The following is a 17350-nucleotide window of genomic DNA, read 5'->3' as shown; positions in this document are numbered from 1 at the left end:
TTATGATAATCAAAATTAATATATGAAAATAATAAATAAATCAATATATAATAACAAAACTGCGAGCTACACTTTTTCCAATCATAAATAATGAGATTCGTTCCTAAATTTCATCCAACCATATATAACTTCACCTAGTTAAAATTAAATCTCAATATTATTTTTTTGCGTTGAAAGGTTTTTTAAAAATTAAAATTCTTTTTGTATAAATATCTTGGTATCAGGAGTGAAATTTTGACAACAATAATTTATTAATATTTTCATATATGTCACATTTTGGAACAAAAATTCCGTTGACTGATGAGAAGGTGACATGCATGAGTCTTCGAATCATTGCCCAAAAAATGCTAAACCTGCAAAATTAAAGCAAGATGCACCTTCCACGCCTCTTGAGCGATTATATAGCAAATTTCATGCAAGTGAATTCAGAGCACCTTCTTCTCCTCCCTTCCCCTCTCTCATCTTCCCCGCGTAAAAAACGCTCTCTCTTTTCTCCTTTCTTCCCTCTGTTACCAGCTCTTGAGACTTCGTGTGATCGTTTCAGCATACCAGAGTTTCATTTCACCTTCCTTCATTCAAGCAATCGCCTGTACGAATCTGAGACGACGTTGTAGACCGTGTTTGTGGCTTTAAAACAGAGAAATAGAGAAATATGACTTCTGGCTCGTTCACGGAGCCAAAACAAGCGAGACTGGAGAACCCATCTTTTTTAATATGGCTAAAAAATATTCAAGTTGATATTATGTTTTAATATCAGCCTATAGTTTTACTCTTAACTAAGAATATGGTTAAATTTTTGTATAGATTAACTTCAGTGATAAAAATAATAAAATTTTAATCAGATGATTAAAATGAAAATAAATGTATAATCTATTAATCATTTTTCGTTAAAAATTTTAAACAATCTTTTATAATAATCTTATTCACCCGTTTTGAGATACAATGAACTTTGGGAAAAATACAGCTTAGAATTTGATGTCGAAGTACAATCTTAGATGGTAAAATTAATTCAATAAATTTTAATCTAAACATTTTAATTACGCATAAAAATTATGATAATCAAAATTAATATATGAAAATAATAAAAAATCAATATAAAATAACAAAACTGCGAGCTACACTTTTTCCAATCATAAATAATGAGATTCGTTCCTAATTTCATCCAACCATATATAACTTCACCTAGTTAAAATTAATCTCAATATTAATTTTTTGCGTTGAAAGGTTTTTTTAAAATTAAAATTCTTTTTGTATAAATATCTTGGGTATCAGGAGTGAAATTTTGACAACAATAATTTATTATATTTTCATATATGTCACATTTTGGAACAAAAATTCCGTTGACTGATGAGAAGGGACATGCATGAGTCTTCGAATCATTGCCAAAAAAATGCTAAACCTGCAAAATTAAAGCAAGATGCACCTTCCACGCTCTTGGAGCGATTATATAGCCAAATTTCATGCAAGTGAATTCAGAGCACCTTCTTCTCCTCCCTCTCCCTCTCTCTCATCTTCCCCGCGTAAACAAGCTCTCTCCTTTTCTCCTTTCTTCCCTCTGTTACCAGCTCTTGAGACTTCGTGTGATCGTTTCAGCATACCAGAGTTTCATTTCACCTTCCTTCATTCAAGCAATCGCCTGTACGAATCTGAGACGACGTTGTTAGACCGTGTTTGTGGCTTTAAAACAGAGAAATAGAGAAATATGACTTCTGAGCTCGTTCACGGAGCCCAAACAAGCGAGACTGGAGAACCCATCTTTGATTCCCCACGTTCTTCAGATTTTAGCGGGAAACCTGCGGACCCAGTTTCACGAATGCTTCGAGCGAGAGTTTTCTTTCTTCTTCTTCCTATCGGCGTTGCTATCGCCACCTTCTTCTTCCATTCTTCTCTCATTCCCCATCGCCGATTCCTGACTCGTTTGTCGATTCCGAGTTGGCTCTGCCGACTCGCCGAGTGCTTCTCGAGGAAGCTGCGACGAATCTTCGGAGCAAAAGCGGGAAGGTGCCTTTGGGTCTGAGAGGCAAGAGGAAGAGGATTCTGGTGACCGGTGGGGCTGGCTTCGTCGGGAGCCACTTGGTGGACCGTCTGATCGAGCGAGGCGATAGCGTCATCGTCATTGATAATTTCTTTACGGGCAGGAAAGAGAATTTGCTTCACCAGCTTCACCACGTCGGAAACCCCAACTTCGAGCTCATTCGACACGACGTTGTTCAACCCATCCTCTTGGAGGTCGACCAGATCTACCACTTGGCTTGTCCTGCATCCCCTGTTCATTACAAGTTCAATCCTGTCAAGACCATCATATCCTTTATCTACAAGTAGCCTTTATCGTCTCTCGTTAATCTGATCATCGTCTGAATAAATGATCCAGTAGTTCTCACATGGATTTTTGGAATGTAACATGGTACAGAAATGCTGAGCGATTCGGGATTCCCCTTATTTTGGATATTTTTAACAATCTTAGTTAAACATGCCAAGATATGAGAATCATTAAGTTTCTATTTTTAATTAATCCGTCTGTTAGCTTATTGGTACAATGTGAGAGACAGAGAGTGGGCAGCTTCATTCTGTCTTTGACTGTAATTTTGCTGCTGATTTGGAATTGTTTAGTCCTTGATTCATAACTATTGTTTTGGCGTGTTCTGGAGTGCACAAGACCAATGTGGTGGGCACACTCAATATGTTGGGATTGGCAAAGAGGGTTGGAGCTCGCTTTTTGCTAACTAGCACCAGTGAGGTGTATGGCGATCCTCTGCAACACCCTCAGGCTGAGACTTACTGGGGCAACGTCAATCCTATTGGTATCCCACACTCTATATATAAAGATTTAAAATCTTATGTCACTCTTTCAAGTTTTGAAATCTCAGCTTCATTTATCTTGTTTTGATTTTGCCCACTGTGTGTGTGTGTGTGTTGATGAATGAAGGTGTGAGAAGCTGCTACGATGAAGGAAAGCGCACAGCAGAAACCTTGACCATGGACTATCACAGAGGCGCTGGCATTGAGGTTTGTTCCCATTACAATTTACTGTGTAGAACAACAGGATATAAGATATCATAGTGGATTATCATGCTTGGTTTGGGCATGACAATTATAGTAAATTTATACCATTAATGTTTTAGAAAGTTAAGTATATCTAGAAGACTAGGCAGACAGAAGCATATGGTTTTTGGGTGATATCTCGTAATATCCAAAATGATTTCATCTTAAATATTAATATCAGTTTGGATGTCGCTTGATATCTGAGGTGACAATCTACCATATGCTTCCAAAATTATTGAAAGTGATGATTTGCCATGAGAGTGGTTGGGGAAATTGTTGTGTAGGTGAGGATTGCTCGTATCTTCAACACTTACGGACCAAGGATGTGCCTTGATGATGGGCGTGTAGTTAGTAACTTCGTTGCTCAGGTGAAGCTTTAATTTTTACTCTGGCAATTTTCGTGTTAACTTGTTATTGACTAGCCATTGTTCCTTCAATTCTATAATTAATTTTTCTTTCGCGTGAAGTGCCACAATGTTTTTCTTTTAACTGCGTACAGGCACTGAGGAAGGAGCCATTGACTGTTTACGGCGATGGAAAACAAACAAGGAGCTTCCAATATGTTTCAGACTTGGTAATTTACAAGTTTTTTCCCTGTCTTATTCGTTTGAAATTTGGAAATTTGGTAAAGGAATATTTGACAATAATTTGAAAGTGAAATTGGGAGATCAAATTAACCTCAAGTGAAAAAGTTTAGATATCTGGGAGCTATTATTTAAAATGATGGCGAAATCAGTGGAGATATTTCACAAAGAATTCAAGTTGGGTGGTTTTTGGAGAAAGCTAAAGGAGTTATTTGCGACCGTAAGGTGCCTAATAAACTTAAAGGAAAGTTTTATCGCACTGCTATCAGACCGGCAATGTTATATAGTAGTGAATGCTGGGCTCTAACGGGACAGCAAAGCATAAAGTTGGAGTAGCAGAGATGAGAATGTTACGATGGATGTGTGGACATACACGTAAAGATAAAATTCGAAATGAGCACGTACGCGAAAAAGTGAGGGTGGCACCTATTGAGGAAAAAATGGTAGAAAATCGGTTGAGATGGTTTGGGTATGTATAAAGAAGACCAAGGGAGGCACCAGTGAGAAGAGTGGAACATATAACTTTGAGTCCGATTAAGAGAGGTAGAGGAAGGCCTAAGAGAACACTCTTGGAAGTTGTTGAACGCGATCTCTTAATTAATAATATTTCTAAAAGTTTGATAAATGATAGAGTACAATGACGTCTTGCAATCCATGTAGCCGATATCACCTAGTAGGATAAAGGCTTTTGTGTTGTTGTTGTTGTTTTTATTCGTTTGAAATTTAACATCCTTAAGTAAAAGGACAATTGGGCGCTAACTAAAAAGTAAAAAGTCAGAATCTTAGGGAGCGATGTAAGGAATTGTCACAAATTAAATAGGAATGCCTTCGAGACATTGCTGCTAGGACAAATCTCTAAGATTGATATGACATTATTCAACAGCAAAATCTTTTTGACTTCACTCCCAAGCAACAGTGAGGAATTGTTCCAACTTAACTAATGGTTTCGAGTTTAAGTCCCAAAATGTAATAGCTTTAAATCTGGGCCCACTGTTCAAAAGGGTCCTTACAATACTTGGCTCCTATTAAGTCCTTCAACTCAACATGAGGTGGGCTCAAGATACAGGTGTGTAAAAGCAAAAAGAAAGATCTTTTGACTTCTTACACCTATATTGTATGGAGAGTGTATGTTGAAACTTCTCTCAGAATCTGGGAGTGAAAGCAGGTAATTGAGGTGGGGGACTGTGCAGTATGCTTCCAAGTCTGATGTTGTGATCTGTCGCCTCTTCCTTAGAAGTTAATGATTATGCATGTACTCCCTCCGTCTCAAATTATAAACACTTTTAAGCAAAATCCTACATACCAATAAAGCTCATTAAATACACTTTATAACCTTACTTTTTTAAGATAAAAATATAAACTTTTAAAAATATCATTCATTAACTCCATTGATGAAAAAATATTGAAAAAAGAGAATATATGGAAGAATAATATAAAAAGTATGATTAATGAAACCTTATTTTTATTAAAGTATCTTATATTGAGATACTGAATCTTTCTTAAAAGTGTCTTGCAATTTGGGACGGGGGGAGTATTATTTAAGTGACTTCAGAAACTGAGATGAAAATGATGCATGCATGTAACAGGTTGAAGGACTAATGAAGCTAATGGAAGGTGAGCATGTGGGTCCTTTCAATCTGGCAACCCTGGTGAATTCACCATGCTTGAACTTGCTCAGGTAAACTAACATATATACCTCGCCACAGAGCTCTGAAGCAATCAAGTTCTTTTAATGTAAAACACAATCAAACTCAATTTGTTTAACTTAGTGAGCTTAATGTACTGCTCAAATCAAACTTGAGCAGGTGGTACAGAGACGATAGATCCAAATGCAAAGATAGAGTATAGGCAAACACAGAGGATGATCCACACAAGAGAAAACCAGACATCTCAAAGGCAAGGAGCTGCTGGGGTGGGGCCACTTGTGCCTCTTCGCAAGGGACTTCCTTTAATGGTGTCCGACTTCAGGCAACGAATTTTTGGTGACTCCAAAGATGCCATGGCCAATGCTGCCTCGTAGATTTACAGAGATATGAAGATACTTGATCCATTATTTAGTGACAATGATAAAAGCATACATATTATATATAGAATAAGGGGACTCCCCGATTTCTTTCTTTCTTCCTTCCTCAAGTGAGATTTAGAAATATACTGCGTCAGTATGCAGACCTTTTGTGGCAAAATAAGCAGCATTGGTACTGCCATGACAAGATTATTTTAGGGGTGTAATGAGGTGCTTGGTTTTAGTGTTTTTGAATTACTCACTCCGTCCTATTTTATAAATATTTTTTGGAGTAATTTTGTATAATTCGATAATATATATTTGAGAAAAATAATAATTTATTAATGAAACTTATTTTAAAATTATCTTTTATTATTTCACTCTTAATATATTTTTATCTCTTCTTCTTCTCTCAAGGATTAAATGAAAAGCATTTTTAGAAATTTGTATTTTTCTAAGCAATTAAGATGTTAAACTTTATTTATTGATTTGATTTCTATTCATAATTTTATTTAAAAAAATGTATCATAAAATGTGACAAGAGAATACTATATTTACTTTGGGAGTATAGTTATTTCAGTAACTCAATTAAATTATGAAAACATTTTTATAATGATTTAGGGCTTAACAAAAACAACTTTAATTCATTTCAAATATGAAATATTGAATAATGTTATAGTGTGTTATCTTGTGGCCAAAAACTATTTTATACAGTTGGATTAAACGTTCAATATTGTCATTTTATATAAAAATAAATTAAAAATATGAATGTAAGCATTGGGGAATCCCGACCTATCATGTTACAACCTGGAGCACCTTGTCTCTCTCTTGCAAAGTCAAAATTGTTTTGATTGTGGTCCATCCTTGACCTTATGTGCATTGTCCTATTCCCAACTTACAGGGATTTTGCCCCTACAACCAATTAAAAAAACTTAAAATCGTATCTAAGGAGATAAAATAATGGGGTTTTGTATTTAAGTTCTTTTAAGATATTACAAAAAAGAAAGAAATGAAACCATTTTGATATATGATGTTAGAATTTATTTTTTGCATGCATGTACAAGTACTTATACTAATGGGCAACCCTGGTGAATTCACCATGCTTGAACTTGCTCAGGTAAACTAACATATATACCTCACCGCTGAGCTCTAAAGCAATCAAGTTCTTTTAATATAAAACACAATCAAACTCAATTTGTTTAACTTAGTGAGCTTAATGTACTGCTCAAATCAAACTTAAGCAGGTGGTACAAGAGACGATAGATCCAAATGCAAAGATAGAGTATAGGCCAAACACAGAAGATGATCCACACAAGAGAAAACCAGACATCTCAAAGGCAAAGGAGCTTCTGGGGTGGGAGCCACTTGTGCCTCTTCGCAAGGGACTTCCTTTAATGGTGTCCGACTTCAGGCAACGAATTTTTGGTGACCCCAAAGATGCCATGGCCAATGCTGCCTCGTAGATTTACAGAGATATGAAATACTTGATCCATTATTTAGTGACAATGATAAAAGCATACATATTATATAGAATAAGGGGGGACTCCCCTGATTTCTTTCTTTCTTTCCTTCCTCAAGTGAGATTTAGAAATATACTGCGTCAGTATGCATACCTTTTGTGGCAAAATAAGCAGCATTGGTACTGCCATGACAAGATTATTTTAGGGGTGTAATGAGGTGCTTGGTTTTAGTGTTTGAATTACTCACTCCGTCCTATTTTATAAAAATATTTTTTGGAGTAATTTGTATAATTCGATAATATATATTTTGAGAAAAATATAATTCATTAATGAAACTTATTTTAAAATTCTCTTTTATTATTTCACTCTTAATATATTTTTATCTCTTCTTCTTCTCTCAAGGATTAAATGAAAAGCATTTTAGAAATTTGTATTTTTCTAAAGCAATTAAGATGTTAAACTTTATTTATTTGATTTGACTTCTATTCATAATTTTATTTGAAAAAATGTATCATAAAATGTGACAGAGAAAGTACTATATTTACTTTGGGAGTATAGTTATTTCAGTAACTCAATTAAATTATGAAAACATTTTTATAATGATTTAGGGTTTAATAAAACAACTTTAATTTCATTTCAAATATGAAATATTGAATAATGTTATAGTAGTGTTATTCTTGTGGCCAAAAACCTATTTTTATACAGTTGGATTAAAATTCAATTTTGTGATTTTATATAAAATAAATTAAAAATATGAATGTAAGCATTGGGGAATCCCGACCTATCATGTTACAACCTGGAGCACCTTGTCTCACTCTTTGCAAAGTCAAAATTGTTTTGATTGTGGTCCATCCTTGACCTTATGTGCATTGTCCTATTCCCAACTTACAGGGATTTTGCCCCTACAACCAATTTAAAAAACTTAAAATCGTATCTAAGGAGATAAAATAATGGGGTTTTGTATTTAAGTTCTTTTAAGATATTACAAGAAAAAATGAAAACCATTATTGATATATGATAGAGAATTTATTTTTTCGCATGCATGTACAAGTACTTATAACTAATACTAATGAATGACTGATGAAAACCAACAACTTAAATAATAATAATAATTACAACATATATTTCTTATTAAGACACCAATATCCTTTTGCAAAGGTTGCAAAAGCCATGATGCTTTACTATGTTGAATTATAAATTTAATATATGAAGATTTATACGGACGTAATCCTATAATAGAACTACAATTATTAAGAGTATTATATTGTTCTTGTAAGAAAATGATAACCTTCTGAAAACACTACATTTAAAGTTGAAGTTTTTCAATTCGATCAGACAAGAGATGTCTTCAAAAGTGAATAATCAGGCCGTTCTAGAAAATAGTTATTTGCATAAATCTTTTAAGACCTTAATTTCTTGATTTGTGAAAATAATGGAATGACTGAACTTTATTTCAACCCATCCTTGAGGATGAATTCTTTTTATTGTTTCAATTACAAACAATACTGATATCCAATGCTGAAATATTTTTCAAATAGGCTCTAACTTTGGTGTATGTTCAGTCACTTCTTCTGGTAATATATTTATCATATTATAATTAAAAATATGTAAAAACATGGATACGAGTAATAATGTAATTAATAAGAAATACATGATTTTTCAAATCAATATATTAATGTATCGATATATATATATATATATATAATATTTATAGCAAATCACACATCAATTAGATCAATAGAAAAAAAAAAGTCTATTTTTCCAAACACCCATGTGTACACAACTTTTGGAATGAATGATTTTTGGAAGATTGAGAAATTTTCAAACGCTGGTGGGCCTATAAAGTACAAACTGTGTGAAGGTGAGAAAGCTTGAGTCCAAATTAATTGTCCTTAAGCCTTAAATAATTAGTTTTGTATATCAGTAACTATAATCAACTGCATAATTAATCATCATTAGTGGCCTAAATTTGTGAAGTGACAGAAGCTCCTTCCTTCGCATGCCCACTTCTTCCACCATAATTCACCTAGTGGACAAGCCCGTAGGCCCATGCTTAACAATTAGCATCAAAATAAATAAATCAAACAGTGAAAGAGAAGATTTGATACTGTCTTTATGCCTAATAGTACTTTGAAAGGGATTATTTTCAATAGGAAAATACTTATGATCAGTAAAAAAAATAGAAGATTTGATACTCCTTGAGTGTTTCATTTCAAATTAAAAAAAATGTTAAAAAAAGTCGAGAGTGTTCTCTCACAGGAAAAAACTTATACCGGTGAAAAGAGAGTGAATTGCAAAAAAAATAATAATAAAGTTGAAGATATGCACTCAAATATTGAGAGGAAAAATATTTAGAACAACCAAATTATATGATTTGATGGTGATAGCAATGTTTTTGTTTGGCTTAGGACGTCAGGGTCAGTGCTAGGCCTCCAAAAGTTTATTTTCAGCGTCAAAAAATTCCTTTTCAGTAGTTTTAAAGATCAGTATAAAGTTCAAGGATTTTTTAATCATATTTTAAAGCACATGCATAAATTTTGTAATAGAAAAATGTTTGAAATGTATGAAGTATGGCCTTTTTATAGGGTTGGAGAGTATTTTTATTTTTAAATTATCTTGCAAAAATATTGCGTATGTTAAATTATTTATTGAAGCAGTATCATCTTTCAAATGTCAAACTTATTGCATCTGTTACCCATTGACTAATGGACATTAACAATTTTGATATGTAAGATAACATTGTAACAATTTTGACACGATAGGCAACATTACTTCAATAAATAATTTACGATATCCAGTGTTTTTTTTAAAATAGTTTAGGAAAAAAAATGTCATGTAACTCTTATTTGTATTTCATATAGCTAAATATAAATTTATATGTATCTATAAGTGGTTGATATTGTAACTTTTTATAATTTGTTTAGTTAATCACTCTTATTAAACAAATATATGAAATGTTACACATGGTATCTCATCGTATCTATAATAAACATTGATCATAATAGAAGCTAGAGTCACTTAAACATGAAGCTTTGAATTAAAATTCATATAAATATGAAAGATGTCTTTAAAAGAATTACTTTCAATTTTACAGGACAATCCTTGAATTTGATATAATAGTATTGAATATTAAATTCATTTTAGGATGATAACAATAATTTTGTTTTTGAGTGAATAATATATATTACTACAAAGGTTGTTCAATTAATGAGTTTAAATGGGCATTGAAGATATATTGACTTTGTTGACAGGTAAGTTTTAAGCATTTTTTTTTTTTTAAGAGCTTTCAAGCAATTAGGCTTTGATGAGATGAGCCTTCAAATTTGATCATCTATTGACTGGTTTATTTGCTGAAAAATAAAATAGAATGGAATGGAATAAAAAAATAAGAACACAAAATAAAAATAACAAAATATATAGGGAAAATAGGTCAACTAAGTGTAGGAAAATGATAATTTAATTCATAAAATTAAAAATTATAATTCAAAAGTTGTGAAAGGTTTACTGATTCTCATATTTATAGTATTTGATATTAAAAAAGATAATTTAATTTATTTTTATCTTCTTTCTGTAATCCATTCAATTTCATCATAACGATACTATATTTTCATCCTAAAACACTTATTTGTCACGGATTAAAAGAAAGTAGTTAGATTGGGATTGTTATTTCTTTTTTTGATCAGATGGGTTGTTATTCTAGAATATAAAGTAGTAAAAACTAGATGTAAGAATTTTATTTCTAAAAAATATGAAAAATTTAACATGAGAATACAAGATTTGGAAAAAGTTGGGGTAAAATCTGGTGCATCGTCATCACTTACTGCTCTATACATAAATGACAATGACAATTCACACTACCTGCTTCCTACACTGCCCTGCACATGCATCACCCTATGAAACAGATCTCCACGACAATACAATATTATTTACATAGGTTTTTTTTTTTTTTAAGTGTTTCACTTGGAACATCATTTTTTATTTTCAGAAAAGTGCATATATATTTTGGAAATAAAAAGATTGTATAATTTAAATTATAATAAAAAAAGTATCCGATGCCTATAATTGTTTTTTTTTTAAAAAAAGCGACCTATTATTGGTGCTTTTTATCCATTATATATATATATATTTTCAATTTTTTATGCTTTTGCGATCATTATTATGACTTACAAATCTCAATCTCAAGCTATTCCAATAAGAACCAATTTATCCACATCAAAATATATTTTGAAAAAATATTGAGGAGCGTTGTTTTGTAGAGATGGAACCGCTAGCCACAACTTTATCAGGTCAATATCTTCTTCTTCTTAGGAAAGAAATAATAAATTATATATATGTTTAATAATATAAACTGAAATTTATTTTTTAAAAAAATAATATTCATATTCATCTTTTTAATAAGTAAATTTTTCATCATAAAAAATTAAAGAAACATTAGAAAAATCACAAATTTGCCGAGAAATAATAACTACTAGAGAATCCATATTACCACTCTGTAACAAGTTAAAAAGTAATTGAAATTCCTATATGTAGAAGAGACATTATCATTATAACACGCTCCTGGTTTGATTCTTCCAACTTTGGGGGGTATTTCCCAGGCACTGTTCATGTAAGCCTACATGCATTTCACAGAAACATTAATCAACTTGCGATGAAATGATCGAAGAACACAACAAAGTAAATAAAACTACTAGTAAATGTAAATCCAAACCCATCCATCACACTGATAACGTATTCATCTTATTCCTTTTTTCTTTATTTTACCTTCCTCCCACCCACGTACCATGAATATGGACAAACAGGTAACAGCTAGCTTTCCCAGAAAATGCAGAGAAAATGAGTGTGTTACATTACAGAATCAGAGAAAATGAAGAATTTAACATACTGTTTAAGAAACCTGAATCATCTTCAGCCTCCGACAGCAAGCAAGGAAGGAATAGCAGACAGATTTGGCGTGCCAGTATTCTTCAATGTTTTAGAACTGGAAGAAGGTTTGGTGGTGAAAGCTCTCATGGGGCTAGCGAATCTGCTCTGAGGACAGAGCCATGGATTCTGATTTTCTGCTCGCGGTATTGTGATCATCGTTCGAGGACGAAACCAGGTAGAGGATGAAGAGGAGGAGGGAAGAAGACGAGTTCATCATGAACCCGCTGAATAATCCCCCGCACCTGGCTCTTTCCTTCATCGAATGGCCGCCGCCGACCTTTGGCTTCCCTTCGCGCTGAGACTCGACCCTCCTGAGAGCGCAGTCTCCGAACCCGGTGGAGATTCTCTCGAAGAAATCGCCCGAGAAGCTCCTGCTTCCCACCCAACAGATCTGGATCTCGAAACTTTGCGTTCGAACGAAGAAGCAGAGGTTTGCCTGCTACTTGGAGCTTCGTCGTCTTCCACAACAATGTCAATCTTTCTTCCTCCAAGGACGAACCCTCGCACTTGTCCTTCTGCCTCCCGAAGGGTGTTATTTCCATCTCTAATGCTCTGGCCTCCGATTTCTTCCCGGAAAACAGAGGAGGAGGATTTGGAAGAGAGGTGAAGGAAAGACCAGAACCCATTCCTTTTTCTAGGACTATCCACAGGATCATCCAAGAGCTTGCCTCTTCTGGGCGTGGCGGTGGATTTGCTTCGCTTGAAGACGACATCAGAGGAGGCGGCGGCGGCGATGGAAGAAGAAGGAGTAACAGAGGGTTCTTCTTGTGCTTCTTCTTGGTAGAGAGAAAAGGGAGACGAGGGACGGTGGGAGTGATGATGGAGGTATGCATTGTTAGGTTGGGGTTGATGAGGGAGGGAGAGGGAGGAAGAGGGCGGGAGGAGGCGGGCGGCGGAGGGCGGAGGAAAGAGGTCGGATCTAAAGGAGGAAGGAGAGGGAGGGAAGAGGATGAAGAAGGCGGAGAGGGAGAGGGAGGGAGGAGGAGAGGAGCTTGCCGAGCTTCTCTTGGAGGCAGAGAGGACGATAGATGCCGTGAGGGTTGGTTCTGTAACGGATGGTCGCTGCATTGCATTCCGTCGACCATGTCTTCGTCGGCGCCAACTTCCATGTCGGAGCTGCTGCTTCTGCTTCCTCAACCACCTGAAGGAGGAGGAAGAGAAGAGAAGGTACTGAATAAGGATGGTGCCGAGTAGTACTTGTGAGAGAGAGAGAGAGAGAGTGTGTGTGTTGTGTGTGTGTGTGTGTGTGTGTGTGAGGAGAGAGCCTGAAAGAGAAATAACAGAAGAAGAAAAAATAGTGAAGTAGTGACGGCATTGAAGTGAGGGAGGAAGACTTCAGACCAGCACGTGCAGGACTGACTCAGTGACCCTCCTCCCTCTTCTCTACTCTTACCTCGGTAAAAAAAAAATTTGTTATTTAAAAACATATAATATTTTAATAATATTTTTATCAATTAAAAGGCATCTTATTTAAGTTACTCGTACACAAAAGTTTTTAAAATTAAAAGATAAAATAAAATATCATTTAATAGTTTGATTACATATCTTATAATTTGAACTAGTTTTTACTTTTAATTAAAAGATAAAATAAATATCATTTAATAGTTTGATTACATATCTTATATTTGAACTAGTTTTTACTTTTTCCCAGGTTTAAAAAATAAAAACTATGCTAGGAGAGAGTAGAGAGTCGGAGCGGAGTAGTATGATATGAAATAGATTTTATACAAACATTTAACCAACGTTAATTTTTGGGAAATTATAGAGATGTTTTAAAAGGTTTAGTTAATTTAACTTAACTCTCAAGTATCAACTCTAAATAATTTATAAATTTGACTCTAAATTTATATTTTATTTTGATATAAATTTATAACTTGTCTATTAAATTTTAATAATAAAAATAACTTTGTTTAATTTTTAACTATATTAAAAATTAAAAAAAAGTTATAAATTCATCACAAATAAAATTATAAAATTGATTATTTAAATTTATAACTTTTTTAAAATTGACACTTAAAATTAAATTAAATAATTAATTCTTTGTGATATTTTTTTATTCTCCCTAATTTTTTTTAAAAGAAAGAATGAAATTAAAAAGAGGGGGAAAGACGGTGAAGGAGGAAGAGAGAAGAATATGAAGGGGGAGCGTGAGACGAGCAGAGGAATGGGATTGTTTGTTAGGGGTCAGACATTATTTGACCCCCAAAACCTTATCCTTCTCATCCTTTCCACCGTTGTTACTCTTCCCAGACTTCTCTACTCCAAATTTATTCTTGCCCCAAAAAACACGAATTTATTTATGTATACACATCTTTTATTAAAGATAATTTTTTTTAAAGTATGATCAAGCATTAAATATAAATAAATCTCTTAAATATAGGCTTAAATTTTAATTCACGACATTATAAAAAACTAATTCATTGTCTTAGGTCTTGTTTCTTTTTGTATAAACTTGTTAACAAATTCCCCTTGTGAATTGGTAAGTACATATATGTTATTAAAATGACAATTATGTTACGGTTTTAAGAAATTCACTTAACATTTTTTTAATAAATCAAGATTTTTTTTTATCAACAATGGAGGTCAATTATAAAAACATATTTTCAATGCAGTCTGCTAGTATTTTTATATTTTATTAGTCTTAATGTAAAATCAATTCCCCACGAGGATCTTTACTCAAATTCTCTCCCAATTTTTAACCTTAAGCCTCTTATATATCCTCTCTAGTTCTTTTACAAGCCCATGTTAACTACTTTTTCAAAAAAATAATTAAAATTTGTTAAACGTTGAGAAGTTTTAAAACTATATAAAATTACCATTTGAATTGAATTGGAATGGTTCAGTGGAGAAAGGGGAGGACAAGCCATTATAAAGAGAGACAAGAAACATTTTTTGACTTAGTTTAAATGTTCTATTAGATTTATAAAGGAACTGTACTATTGAGGGCTATTAAACTGGGCCATACAATAGGACTATTAATATAATATAAATATGCTTTTCGAAACTAATTAAAATCATAATCATAGGGGCACACCTTAGTCAAGTCATTGATTATGTGAAAAACATAAACAAGATCAGTGGGGCTGCCACATGAACTAATGGCGGTTCAATACCCGGGTATGATAATTGTTTTTTAATTTTTTATTCCAAAAATGCAAAATTAAACTCTTGAAATAACTCGCGACATCATGAATTCACGACCTTCTATTAAAAAGAAACGACATATAGTATCTTATAATAATTGGCATGGTACATTGAGTATGATAAATCTAGATTAGGATTAACATGAATTGAGATTGGAAAAGTAAAAATGAAATTGAAAAAATAAGACTATTTGGTACAACAAATCTCACTTCTTTAAAATATTGTTTCATCAAAATTGGTGAACTCGTTTCTACTTTTATACCCATGGAACTCACTTTTTTCCTCCACTTCCTTCATAAAAAAAAAAAATGACTTACTTTCACATGCACACCCAAACAGGTTTCAAAATTCCATTTCTATTGCACTTTTTCAAACTATCAAACAAGATAAGGTAAGAATTGAGCTAACTTGGGTCATATAAGTTAAAAAAAAAATGAATGAATTAGATTTAACTTATCTTTACATGAGTTAAAAAAATTTTAATTCAATTCTTAAAAGTTAGCGGATTAAATGGGCTAGTTAACTAACCCATTATTTTTTTAAGATTTTTTTCTTGAATTAAAAAAAACCTAAATGAATGAATTTCAATTTGATATTCCTTCATAATTTTTTAGATAATCAAAATATAATCTAAATGTGTGTACAAATATATGAATTGATCAAGCTAAGTAAATTATACTCAATATGGCATATACCCACAAAATTCTCATTTTTTCCTCTTTATATGATATGGAAAAAAAAAACTCACTTTTATTTGGATCTTTTTTTTTTCAACTTGATCCGATCTTTCTAACCGATTATTCAAGCTAACCAACATAACTTATCCATATTACTGTCTCATGATCAAGGTATAAAAGAAATAGAGTTGCAAGGTGGGGTCAGGTGGAAAATAAAGTTAAATATGGAGTAATTAATAATGAATGAACGTGGACGAAGCAAAGAATAAATAGGAAGAAGAAACGAAATGACGTGCATGGAGATCCACGCTAGGTTGTTTTTGTTGTTAAAGAAAAATCCCATGAAGCCAAAGTCAATGTGGTTAGACTTTGTTTAATTTAATCAATCTTGTTCATTATTTGTTCGTCAGATTCTAATTTTGTTTTTTAATTAAATACCAAACCCATGGCATCACTGAACGGCACTTGCCTAGCCTTCAGAGTTTGTGTCTACCCTATATTTTGTGTGAAACTTAGCTTAAATATTGCTATTTATAATTTACAAATCGGTTGGAATCCAACAACTTAAACGCAAAAGTTATAATATAATGGTACATAAATTTACTTGATCATAAATTTATTGATGCGGCAGGGTCGAGACTTGAGAACGTAAATAATTAATGTTTATACGACAAGAGGTCTCTTTTGATAAAGTAATGTCTACACCATAAATAGGTTCCGTTTCATTATATATAGAGATATATTATTAGGTAAATGGTTAAGAACATTGTGGCTAATGTAAGTATGAAAAATGTGGGGCCATATGGTTGGCCTGAGTTGAAAAAAAATGGTTTCCTAGAGACGAAACATCGTGGTGTTGTGTGTGTGTGTTGGTGGTCATGGGATTAATCAGCTTAGTGGCGACTACTAATAGGAGGATTAATATCAATACCACAGGATTGGGATGTCACTGTCATATTGAAGGACATGGTCATAAAAGTCACGAGTGAGTCCACTCTACTTCAAATACCACTTTGACTGAATTCAGATGTGTGCGTGTGTCCATGTATTGCTTCCTGAGAAAATGACAATATAATTTTATCAAAATATATAAATAATAAGCAGGTATGGCGAAGTATTATAATTTTTTTAAAATCCTTAAAATACCTTTTTAATATTAATGTTTTTTATTTAAATGACCAAAATTTTTTTATTTAAAATAAAATAACAGTTCTAACTTTATCTTTTCAATTACAGCTTTTATTAGGTGAATTATAAAATTAAAGGAAAAATTATAACTTTTCAAATAAAATTTCTTTATAATTGATAAATAATTTTAAAAAATAATTAATTTCAATCATACTTTAATTAGTAAATAATAAAAATTGAATAAAAAATCATAATTTTTTACTTGAAGTTTCTTTTATATGAAGTCAAATTCTAAAAATAATTTTTATTTAAGCAATTACAACTTTTATTATATAAATTGTAAAAAATGAACAAGAAATCATAACTTTTCATGTGAACTCATTATTTTTT

At 32.6% G+C, this 17350-nt stretch overlaps 2 pseudogenes; one reads left to right on the top strand and one right to left on the bottom strand.

Moving 5' to 3' along the window:
- The first annotated feature begins 1448 nt into the window (after positions 1–1448).
- Positions 1449–7343, top strand: LOC129308174 (UDP-glucuronic acid decarboxylase 2-like; annotated as a pseudogene).
- Positions 7344–11626: 4283 nt separating this feature from the next.
- On the bottom strand, positions 11627–13225 carry LOC129308175 (uncharacterized; annotated as a pseudogene).
- Between the last annotated feature and the right edge of the window lie 4125 nt (positions 13226–17350).

This window comes from Prosopis cineraria, unplaced genomic scaffold (genome assembly GCF_029017545.1).
Source record: "Prosopis cineraria cultivar Desert tree isolate PC_DT_omini unplaced genomic scaffold, ASM2901754v1 PC4, whole genome shotgun sequence".
Taxonomy (NCBI): Eukaryota; Viridiplantae; Streptophyta; class Magnoliopsida; order Fabales; family Fabaceae; genus Prosopis; species Prosopis cineraria.
This window is presented reverse-complemented; position numbering and strand designations above follow the sequence as displayed.